Source organism: Dryobates pubescens, chromosome 20 (assembly GCF_014839835.1).
Source record: "Dryobates pubescens isolate bDryPub1 chromosome 20, bDryPub1.pri, whole genome shotgun sequence".
Lineage (NCBI taxonomy): Eukaryota > Metazoa > Chordata > Aves > Piciformes > Picidae > Dryobates > Dryobates pubescens.
In genome coordinates, this window is record NC_071631.1 from 2,729,647 (window position 1) to 2,741,340 (window position 11,694).

Consider the following 11,694-nt stretch of genomic DNA (forward strand, 5'->3'; position numbering starts at 1 on the left):
CAGGGAGGTGGGGAAGGTTTTTAAGTGGGGCTCTGAGCAGCCTGCTGTGGTGTGAGGTGTCCCTGCCCATGGCAGGGGGGTTGGGACTGGCTGAGCCTTGAGCTCCCTTCCAGCCCTGACAATTCCATGATTCAATGATCTTGCTCTGCCCCTTCTGCCCCAAGCCAGGGGACAAACCCTCACCAGCCTCCCACACACAGCCCAGGTCCATCCTCCCAGCAGCTTCTGCTGCTCCTCAAGCTCAACCAGGTCGACCCCTGTGGGTCAGGCTGGTGTGGCACAGCCCTGTGGGGAGCATCACATCCATGCAAGATGCACTTTCAGGTTGGGGAAGCAAAAAAAAGAGCCTAATTCTCCTGCTTTTTAAAACCCAAGCCGTGGGCACCAGCTCCTTCTTGCATCCATTTCAACCCACTTGAGATGTTTTGTCACAGCATCTCAAAGAGGCTCCTCTGGGAAGGGCTTTTAAGTGGCACAGCACAGGATTGACAGCCCTGCTGACACCTCACCTCGTGCTCACAGCCTGGTGGGTTCAGGGCCTCCTCACCTGCTCTGGGGTGTTGTGCTGGGTCACAGCAGAGACTCTCCGAGCTCCTCAGCCTTCCTTCAAAGGGGCTTCAGCTGGAGGTCTCTCAGCCTGCAAATAGAGTCACTGAATGGTGAGAGCTGGAGGGGATCTCTAGAGATGATGGAGTCCAACCCTCTGCCAAAGCAGGGTCACCTGGGACAGGTCACACAGGAACACAGCCAGGTGGCTCTTGAAAGCCTCTGGAGGAGGCTCCACAGGCTCTCTGGGCAGCCATGCTCCAGGGCATCTCTGAGCTGTTGGGTGGTGGAGCAGCGTGAGAGCACTGGGCTTTCCTTCACACATCATCCCTGGCCCTGGCCAGGGCAGCCATGCTCTGGTGAGAAGAGCTTTGCTGAGAGCAGCTACTTGGGTGCCTGGGGTCCTGCTGCTCTGCCAGGGTTGTGGGTGCTGGTGCCAGCCCAGGGAAGCTTAGCTGGGAGCAGGCACTCCAGTGCCCAGGGCCCTGCTGCTGTGCTGGGGCTGTGTGGGTGCTGGTGCCAGCCCAGGGAAGCTTAGCTGGGAGCAGGCACTCCAGTGCCCAGGGCCCTGCTGCTGTGCTGGGGCTGTGTGGGTGCTGGTGCCAGCCCAGGGAAGCTTAGCTGGGAGCAGGCACTCCAGTGCCCAGGGCCCTGCTGCTGTGCTGGGGCTGTGTGGGTGCTGGTGCCAGCCCGGGGAAGCTTAGCTGGGAGCAGGCACTCCAGTGCCCAGGGCCCTGCTGCTGTGCTGGGGTTGCAGGTGCTGCTGCCCCAGCTGGTGTAGCCTGGTTGGGTGCAGCCCCTGGTGGAGTGCTGGGGGTTGCTGCAGGCAGTGCCAGGCTCCTGCTGTTTCTTGGCATCTCTCCGGCTCCCAGAAGCCTTCCTACGGCAAGCAAGTTTTCTGCTGATGCCTTCAGAAGCTTGGCTCTAATAGTGCAGTCTTAGCACTTCAAAAGCAACTTTTTCTGCAGCCAGGCTGCCCTTACCCCAGCTCCTGCTGGGCTCTGGAGCAAACTGGGAGCTGTGGGCTGGATGTGGTCGGGCAGGGCAGAGCAAGCCCAGCCGGACAAGGTCCGGGCTGCTGGCACCGAGTCTCGGAGCCACTTTCACCATCTTGCTGCTGGATGCAGAGCTGAGGGGATGGTGGGGGCTGTGGGTGCCTGGTGGGGGCTGTGGGTGCCTTTGGTCACCCATGCTGGAGCTGTGGGGCTGGTGGCTTGGTCCTGGGCAGCACAACAGGGGGCTGTAGTGTTGGGCATCTCTGATGTGGGCAGGCTTGAGTGACCGTGGGCAGCACCTGGATGTGGCCCCAAGAGGACTTCAGAGCTCTTGGTCCAGGTGAGATGGAGCCCCTGAGACACAGGAAGATGCTTCCACAAGGGCTTATAGTGATGGGACAAGGGGTGATGGCTTGAAGATGGAAGAGGTTAGATGCAGAGTGGAGAGTAGGAAGAAATTCTTGAGTGTGAGGGTGGGGAGGCACTGGCACAGGCTGCCCAGGGAGCTTGTGGCTGCTCCCTCCCTGGAGGTGTTCAGGGCCAGGCTGGATGAGGCCTTGAGCAAGCTGGGCTGGTGGGAGGTGTCCCTGCCCATGGCAGGGGGCCTGACACTGGATGATCTCTCAAGTCCCTTCCAACCCAACCTGTTGTGTGAGTCTCTTGCTATTTGCTCTTGCAGAAAGAGGATGGGAAGGGGAGGGGGGGGGCTGGGGCTGGGGGGCTGTTGTGTTCTGGCCGCTGATGGAAGGAAATCAGCTGCTCTCTGCAAGAAGTGGAGCGCTGGTTGGAGCAGCAGAAAGCCAGAGCTGATAGCAGCCCTTCCCCTGGAGGAAGCAGCTCCATGAAATATTGATGGGATCCACACAGAGCAGCGTGAGCTGCATTGCAGAGCTGGGAGCCATGCAGCCGGGAAGGCAGCAGCTGCTGCTGACGGGAAAGGCAGCACCAGCCTGCCCCTGGGGATCCACACCAGCCCCAGCCCCAGGCTCAGCTGCCTGGTGCCAACCCTCAGCACCGAGCAAGGGGCTGGGGAGAGACTTTGGACAAGGGCTTGCAGGGATAGGATGAGGGGAAATGGATTGATGCTTGAAGAGGGGGGATTGAGACTGGAGATTAGGAAGAGAGGAAGAAGGGTGGAAGGGACCTGAAAGATCATCCAGTTCCAATCCCCTGCCACGGGCAGGGACACCTCCCACCAGCACAGCTTGCTCAGGGCCTCATCCAGCCTGGCCTTGAGCACCTTCAGGGAGGAGGCAGCCACAGCCTCCCTGGGCAGCCTGTGCCAGTGTCTCCCCAACCCTCACTGGCAAGAATTTCTTCCTCATCTCCAGTCTCCCTCTCCCCTCTTCCAGCTCAGAGCCATTCCTCCTGATCCTGTCACTGCAAGCCCTTGTCCACAGTCCCTCCCCAGCTCTCCTGTAGCCCCCTTCAGCTACTGGAAGTGGTTATCCCCATGCTGGCCACCGTGCCAAGAGTCCTCATGCAGGGGGCAGCTAACCCAGCAGGCTGGGCTGGCAGGAGCTGGCTGACCCTCAGCTGCAGCCTCTCTGGGTGGCTTTTGCTCCTCTGATTCTTTTAGGTTGCCAAGGAAACGCCAGGATCCAGCACAGATCTGATTTAACCGGGCGGCAGACGTCACGCAGGGACATGGGGGAAAGGGACGGCGTGGTCAGGGCACTGCCCCCGGCCTCCAGCTCTCTCCAGGGGGGCTGAGCACAAAAATCAGCCCACCAGGCAGGGGCAGAGGTGGCTGCCCCCAGCTCCCATACCTGGCCCCCCACACCCAGTAGGAGATGGCTGTGGGAAGATGCTGTGTTTGAGCTTGTGCCTCCTGGAGGCAGTTCCCTGTCCTGGTGCTCCTGGATGGATCCCTGGATGTGCTTCTGGATGGATCCCCTCTGCCAGGAGCATCACTTCTGCTGGAGCTCTGGCAGCAGGCTGGCTGGAGCTGGGCACTTGCATGTGAAGGAGGATGGCAAAGGAGTGGCTGTGGCTAAGGTGTGCTTAGGGCTGCAGGAGACATGCTCCAGAAGGGGACCCTTGGTTCTTCTGGCACTGCTGTGCTGGAGACCACATGCAGGGCTGGGGCTCTGCTTCTCTCTTGCTCTGGGGTCCCACTGGTGCTCCCAGTCCCTCCCCACACACAGGAGCACCCAGAGCAGAAGGGCTGTTCAGATCTGGCCAGTGCCCAGACTTGGGGAGTGCCATCCCACTGCCCATCCCAGAAGAGATGTGCTGCCTTCCTTGGGCTGCTGGAAGAGCTGATCTCCATGAAGCCTTCCCTCAGCCCTTGGGGATGTCCCCAGGCCACAGCACTGGCCACTGTCACCACCATCCCATCCCAGGTGCGTGCAGGGAGCTGAGCTCTTCACCCACCCCCCGACCCCCAGCACTTTCCATGCTGGTGGAAAGCCCCCAGTGGCCAGGGAGAAACTGGGCTGCATGGGCACAGCCCCATGTGCCAAGGCACTGCCCACCCCAGCAGCTCCTGCTGCTGCTCTGCCACCCCACCTGGAGAGCAGCTCCAACACCACGTGAAGCAGGCTGAGCTCTGGTGCTTTGCCCTCCTCCTTGCACTCAAGCTCAGGCACCTGGAGGCTCAGGCACCTGGAGGCTCACCCAGCTGGAGCAGCCCAGCAGTAGCTTGCCACAGGGTTTGCCCCCAGGGTTTGCCCCCAGGGTTTGCCCCCCAGGGTTTGCCCAGCCCTGGCTTGGCTCCATCCCAACTTCTCCTCTCTAAGCTCTGCTTCTCCTACAAGCAGAGCACACTGGGGCCTGTCCTTTACCTTCCAGGTTTGCTTCCCATGGAGATGGAGCAGGAAGGGTTAATGCTGCACCTGCAGCACGTTTCAGCCTGGAGAGAAGCTCCTAACCTGCCTGAGCAACGAGATGCTTCAGCTCCAGCAGCTGGAGCTACCAACCAAGTTCTCAGCTCATGTGCAGTGAATTCTGCCTCTTGCTGGGCAATCAGATTGCTGTGAGGGACTGCCTGTCAAACCTGGAGCAATTAGCTCAAATCAAGTCCATTTTGGGGAAATAAAGCCCTTCCTTCCTCCCTCCCAGCTCCTGAGCTCTGCTGCTGCAGCAGCTTGCCCTGCTCAGGACTGCCTGGGTCCCAGAGTGGCAGCACCACCAAGCTTCTCTGTCCCCCCCAAAGTGCTGGTTTTAGGTCTTAACCTGCTCCAGATGTCAGCAGCATCTCAATGCTTTTTGTTTCCCCCCCGACCAGGCTGGGGGCAGCCCCAGTGTAGAGGCTACCACCCTGCTGCTGGGGCTTTCCAACCCAATCTCTCCCTGGGGACACCAGCCTTGAGGGCTTTGATGGAGCAGATGGCTCCCCAAACCCCTCTTGCTTCTTTCCCCTCAGCAGGGCAGCACCCCAGCCAGCCCCCCCCCGCTGATTGATCACCTTCCTCCTCCCCCCCATCAGTATTTTGCCCCTCATTTCTCTCTTTGGGGGTTATTTAGGGCCAGGGCTCCCTTGCAGCCCTGGCTTGCTCCTTTCCACGTGCAGCCCCTGCCCCCCAGAGTGTCACTGGGATGCAGCCATGGATGGGCTGAGCAGCCCCATCCCCTCCCCGGGGTCACCCATGACCTCCCCCCACCTCCCATCCTCTGTGCCACCTTGCTCCCCACTTTTCCCAGCTCCAGCATCCCCCAGCAGGTCCATGACACCCGCCTGGAGAGACCCAGCAGGGTTATGGGGCGGCACAGCCTGGCACGGGCATGGCCCCCAGCCCCACCGAGGGGCATCCCACCCTGCTGGCCCACTCTGTCCCTGCTCGGGGCTGGGAGGAACTGGGTCAGCGATGTAACCATGGAGATGCTGAAGGAGATGCTGAAGCAGCTCCACCACAGCCCCGCTCTCCAGAACCCTGTCAAGACTGAGCCGCCCTGGCACCCTCCGTCGCCCGCAGCCGGGGATGGGGCTGGGGGGCTGAGCCTCCTCGGCGGGCAGAGAGCGAGGTGGGCACTGCCCCGTGCTCCTCCACCAGCACCGGCCGGTAAGATGCCTCCAGCTCCTTTTTATCCCTTTAGGGAGGGCAGGGCTTGGCCCCAGCAGCCTCAGCAGGGCACGGAGAGGCAGGAGGGAGCCCGGGCTGGTGCGGGGCTGCGCAGAGGGCATCGCGGCGGGCGCTGGCTGCCGGGCGGCCGGGGGAGATGCTCCAGCCATGACATCTCCGCCGCCTGCTTCCCGCGGCTTCCCTCCATCCCATCCCACTCCGGGCTGAGGGGGAAACTGGGGCTGGCTCGCTGGAGAACTTCTGGGAGCTCATGGTGGTGGTTGTCGTTTCCCGGCGGTAAGCGCTGCCGGGGAGGGCTGGGGGGTGGGGGCTGGGGGGTGTCGTCCCCCGAGCCCAGGCGGCTCGGGGATGCGTTTGCATGGTGGGGAAGGAGGAGGTCTGCGTGGAATCCAGTGGCTGGCTCGGAGGATCCTGGTGTCGTGCGGGGTACAGAATAAATCAAACACGGAGAGGGAGGTGGTGAAGGGAAAGCTGCTGCCGTCCCCTGAATCCCTCATGGAGAGAGGGAGCTGGGGGAGGGGGGCGAGGGGGGGCAGAGGGAACACCAGGGCTGGCTGAGGATGCAGTCGTGGTGCTAAGGCTGGCTTGGTGGCACCATGTCCAGCCAAGCTCATCTCAGCAGGCACCCCCCCGGTGTCCCCATCCAGCATCCCCCCCCCCCCCGACCCGGTGTCCCCATCCAGCACCCCCTCTCTGCAGAGGCCAGAAGCAGGCTGTGGCAAGAGCTAGGGGATAAAATGATGGCCATGGTGAGGAAAGATCCTTCCTCGGGGTGAGGAGCATGCTCTCTGCTGCCTTTGTAGGGGATTATCTGTCTGTGTGTTGCACTGGAGCTGATCCCATTAGTGCTGTGCTCTCCTGATCTAATTTGCTCCCACCAGAGCCTGGTGGTGGCTGAAATGCAGGGAAAACAGCAGCAGGAGCCTTTTGTCTTCTGCTGGCTGCAGAAATCGTGGGGCTGGGCAGTGCCACAGCTCTTGCCACCTGCCATGCCATGGGGACAGGTCTGGGCTGGGCTCTCCTGCAGAGGGATTTGTGTCCATGGCTGGAAAGCAGGTTTGCAGGTGGGGAAACTGAGGCACAGGGAAGGGAAATGACTGAAGGTGCAGCTGGGGAAGCAGCTGGGATGCTTTCCTTGTGGTAAAGGCTTCCCAAGAGGAGCCCCAGGGAGGTTGGAACCTGGAGGGTGGCTGGGGGGGGTGGTGGGTGGCTTCAGGAAAGGCTCATCCCAGAGGTCTCAAAGCTCCTAGAGGTAGCTGCTGTCTGCAGCTCCCTGGAAGGAGGTTGGAGTGGGCTGGGTGTTGGGCTCCTCTCCCAGGCAGGGTCACAGAGTCCTTTCAGTTGGAAAAGCCCTCTGGGATCACCCAAGAAACTAGTGAGGGGGTGAGAGGAGATGGCCTCAACTTGCACCAGGGGAGGCTTAGGTTGGGCTTGAGGAACAATTTCTTTGCTGCAGGAGTGGTCAGGCACTGGAAGAGGCTGCCCAGGGAGGTGGTGGAGTGATCATCCCTGGAGGTGTTCCAGGAACCTGTGGCCATGGCTCTTGGGCATGTGGTGTGGTGGCCATGGTGGTGGTGGGTTGGTGGTTGGACTGGGTGATCGTAGAAGGCTTTGCTAACCTCGGTGATTCTATGATCTGATCAAGGTCCCAAGGGACCCAGAGCAGCCCTCCTCAGGCAGCCCCTGGGACAGGACCATCCCTGCTGGCTGCTCTTGTCCATCTTGCTTCCCCCTGGCCCATGGCCACGCTGAGGTGGCTCCAGCTGCAGAGCTGGTGCTCAGCCCGTGCCGATGGCTCTGCCTGAGGGGCTTCTGCTGGCAGAAAACCCTGCTTGCACCTGTGGACAGGAGGGGCAGGATGTGCTGTGGTCATGGTGCAGCCCAAACCTTGGCAAAGGCAAGCAGCTGTGCTGGGGTCCTGCTCAGCAAGGGGTGGAGGAAGGTGGAAGCTGGGCTGTAGGGGAAGGTCGATGCCATGTGGTCCCCTGAGGGAGCCTGGGCAGAGCCAGGGAGGACACCACCAGCCAGAGGGAGCTGTGGGCTGGCTGCTGCTCTCAGGGAGCTCACTAATGATGTTAATGATCTCGGTGGTATTAAGGACATTAGTGACTGCTCACCCACTTGCCCCTGCTTGCATCTCTCCTGTCATTGATAAATCCCCGAGGTCAGAGCTGCTGGAGCTGAGCCCAAAGCTCCCATCAGGTCTCAGCCCAGCTGTGCCCCTGTGAAGCTCCTTCCCCTGAGGGCAGTGGGCAGCAGGAGCTCCCTCCTCACCCCCCTGCCCCATTGCCAGCCATAACTCATCCTTCCCTGTGTGCTCATCACTCTCCCTCTCTCCTGGAAGAGAAATGTTTTTCCAGGCATGGCTCCATCCATTACCATAAAGTGGCTTCACTTGGCCCAGAGTTCATCATTCACCTTTCCTGGGCAGATGGATGCTGCCAGCCCACTGCCCTTTAAATATTCATGCAGAAGGCCTGGCAGCCACCTCCCAGGCTCCACTGCCAGTGACCACCCCCGTCCCCAGCACCCCCCCCGGCCGTCTCTGGGGTCCCTCCAGGCACCATTTGCTGCTGAGGTGTCACAGCAGCCCCCCAGCAGCAGCCCAGTCTGGCTGGCTGGGCTGGGGGGGGTCACATCCAGCCCCTGTGGCTGCAGCCATCTCAGGGTGCAGCAGGAGCATGCCTAGAGCAGCAGGTAGGGATGCTGCAGCCAGGCCTTGGGGAAGGAGCTGCGTGGGAGGAACTTTGCTGCTTGCAATTGTGGACACCTTCGGCAGGGATGGATGAGGCTGGCCCCAAGCTTTGGGCTCCTCTCCTGCTCCCAGGCTGGCTGGGCTGGTGACACCCCAAGCCCTCTGCCCACCACTGGCTCTCTGCTGGCCGTCAGGGACTGTCCAGCTGCTGTGGGGCAGGGCTGGTGGATCCACTCTGTGACCTGGCTGCACAGGGAGGCTGTGGATGTCCCCTCCCTGGAGGTGCTCAGGGCCAGGCTGGATGAGGCTCTGGGCAACCTGGGCTGGTGGGAGGTGTCTCTCTTGACCCTCACCCCTCTGCCATGGGCAGGGGCATCTCACCCTAGAGCAGGCTGCTCACAGCCACCTCCAGCCTGGCTGCAAACACCTCCAGGGATGAGGCTTCCACCACCTCCCTGGGCAGCCTGTGCCAGGCTCTCACCACCCTCATGGGGAACAACTTCCTCCTAACATCCAATCTCAATCTCCCCACTTCTAGTGTTGTTTTGCTCCTGTTCCCCCCCAGTCCTTTCACTCCCTGACACCCTCAGAAGTCCCTCCCCAGCTTTCTTCCAATGGCATTATTTAGACCTTGTCATTGTTTGCCTTTCCCCCTCCCATCCTATAGCAATTTATTTCCATTCTACTGCTTTCTGTTCAAGACCTGTGGAAAAATTTCCCTAGGCACAGCCTGAAGCTAACCACAAGCACCCTGGCACTCAGCCTGGGCACCCTTAACCCCTCCCTTGGCTTCTTCCTCTAGCACAAGTACTGCCCCTAGCCCTGGAGCCTCTGTTACAGGAAGGATCTGAGGTGCTGGAAGGGCCACGAGGATGAGCAGAGGGCTGGAGCTGCTCTGCTCTGAGGACAGACTGAGGCAGTTTGGGCTGTTCAGTGTGGAGAAGGCTCTGAGGAGACCTAATTGTGGCCTTCTAGGATCTGCAGGGGGCTCCAAGAAAGCTGGGGAGGGACTTTTGAGGGTGTCAGGGAGGGATAGGAGTGGGGGGGATGGAACAAAACTAGAAGTGGGTAGATTCAGATTGGATGTGAGGAAGAAGTTGTTCCCCAGGAGGGTGGTGAGAGCCTGGCACAGGTTGCCCAGGGAGGTGGTGGAAGCCTCATCCCTGGAGGTGTTTGCAGCCAGGCTGGAGGTGGCTGTGAGCAACCTGCTGTGGTGTGAGGTGTCCCTGCCCGTGGGAGGGGGGTTGGGACTGGCTGAGCCTTGAGGTCCCTTCTGATTCAATGACTGTGACTCTTCAATGATTCAATGACTCCATGATTCAGTGAGTCAATGACTCTTGGACTCTTCAGTGATTCAGTGTGTCTGTGACTCCACGACTCAATGATTCCATGGCTTTTCAATGACTCCATGACTCCTCCATGAGTCATGAGGTCTGTGGTGACAGGTTGAACTTGATGATCTTTGAGGTCTCTTCCAACCTTGGTGACTCCATGACTCCTCCATGACTCCATGATTCAGTGACTCCATGACTCCTCCATAATTCAGTGACTCCCTGACTCTTCAATGACTCCATGATTCAGCAACTCTATGACTCTTGAATGACTCCCTGACTCCATGACTGTTCAATGCCTCCATGCCTCAATGACTCTATGACTCCTCAATGACTCCCTGGTTCCATGACTGTTCAATGACTCCATGACTCCTCCATGACTCCATGATTCAGTGACTCCCTGACTGTTCAATGCCTTCATACCTCAATGACTCTATGACTCCTCAATGACTCCCTGACTCCCTGGCTCCATGACTGCTCAATGACTCCATGACTCCTCCATGACTCCATGATTCAGTGACTCCCTGACTGTTCAATGCCTTCATACCTCAATGACTCTATGACTCCTCAATGACTCCCTGGTTCCATGACTGTTCAATGACTCCATGACTCCATGATTCAGTGACTCCCTGACTGTTCAATGCCTTCATACCTCAATGACTCTATGACTCCTCAATGACTCCATGACTCCTCCATGACTCCATGATTCAGTGACTCCCTGACTGTTCAATGCCTTCATACCTCAATGACTCTATGACTCCTCAATGACTCCCTGGTTCCATGACTGCTCAATGACTCCATGACTCCTCCATGACTCCATGATTCAGTGACTCCCTGACTGTTCAGTGCCTCCATGCCTCAATGACTCTATGACTCCTCAATGACTCCCTGGTTCCTTGACTGTTCAATGACTCCATGACTCCTCCATGATTCAGTGACTCCCTGACCGTTCACTGCCTCCCCCCCGGCGGGGGCGCCGGGGCTCCCCTGCCCGCGCTGACGGCTTCGGCGCTTGTGTGCCCGTGCAGGCGGCGGAGCCGGGCCCCGCGGCGCTGCGGAGCATGTTCGGCGGGGCCGGGGGCTCGGGCTCGGGCGGCAGGAGCGTCCTGCGCAGCTCCAGCATCAGCGGCGAGATGTACGGCGTGGAGCAGAGCGCCCGCGGCGGCCCCGACGCCCTGCCCCTCGGCGCCAGCAAGAAGCGCCGCTCCAGCCTGGGGGCCAAGATGGTAGCCATCGTGGGCTTGTCCCAGTGGAGCAAGAGCACCTTGCAGCTCAACCAGACCGGTGAGCAACCCGTCCCCACCCGCCCCCTGCCCGGCGCCTCCCCTCGGCCCTCTCGGGGGTTGGAATAGCCAGAGGAGGATCTGCGGGGAGGAGAACGGCAGAATGGGCTTGGGTTGGAAGGGGCTTTAAAGGTCGGCCGGTTCGGAGCCCCCTGCTGTGGGCAGGGACCCCTCCCCACCAGCACAGGCTGCTTCAGGTCTCATCCAGCCTGGCCTTGAGCCTGGCCTCCCTTCCAGGGAGGGGGCAGCCACAGCCTCCCTGGGCAACCTGTGCCAGTGTCTCCCCACCCTCGCTGACTGACTCCAGTCTCAGTCTCCCCTCAAAGCCATTGTCCTTGTCCTGGCACAGCAAGCTCTTGTCAGGAGTCCCTCTGCAGCTCTCCTGCAGCCCCTTCAGGTACTGGAAGGGGGTAGGATGAGGGGCAATGGCTTTGAGCTGGAAGAGGGCAGACTGAGACTGGAGAGGAGGAAGAAATTCTTGCCAGTGAGGGGGGGCAGACACTGGCACAGGTTGCCCAGGGAGGCTGTGGCTGCCCCCTCCCTGGAGGGGAGGCCAGGCTCAAGGCCAGGCTGGATGAGACCTGAAGCAGCCTGTGCTGGTGGGAGGTGACCCTGCCCACGGCAGGGGGATTTAGGTTGAGCATCAGGGGGGAGTTCTGCACAACACTGGAACAGGCTGTCCAGAGACATGGTTGAGGCCTCATCCCTGAAGATACTCAAGCTCAGGCTTGCTGTGGCCCTGGGCAGCCTGCTCTAGTTGGAAACATCCCTGCTGACTGCAGGGGGGTTGGGCAAGATGCCCTTTGAGAGTCCCTTCCA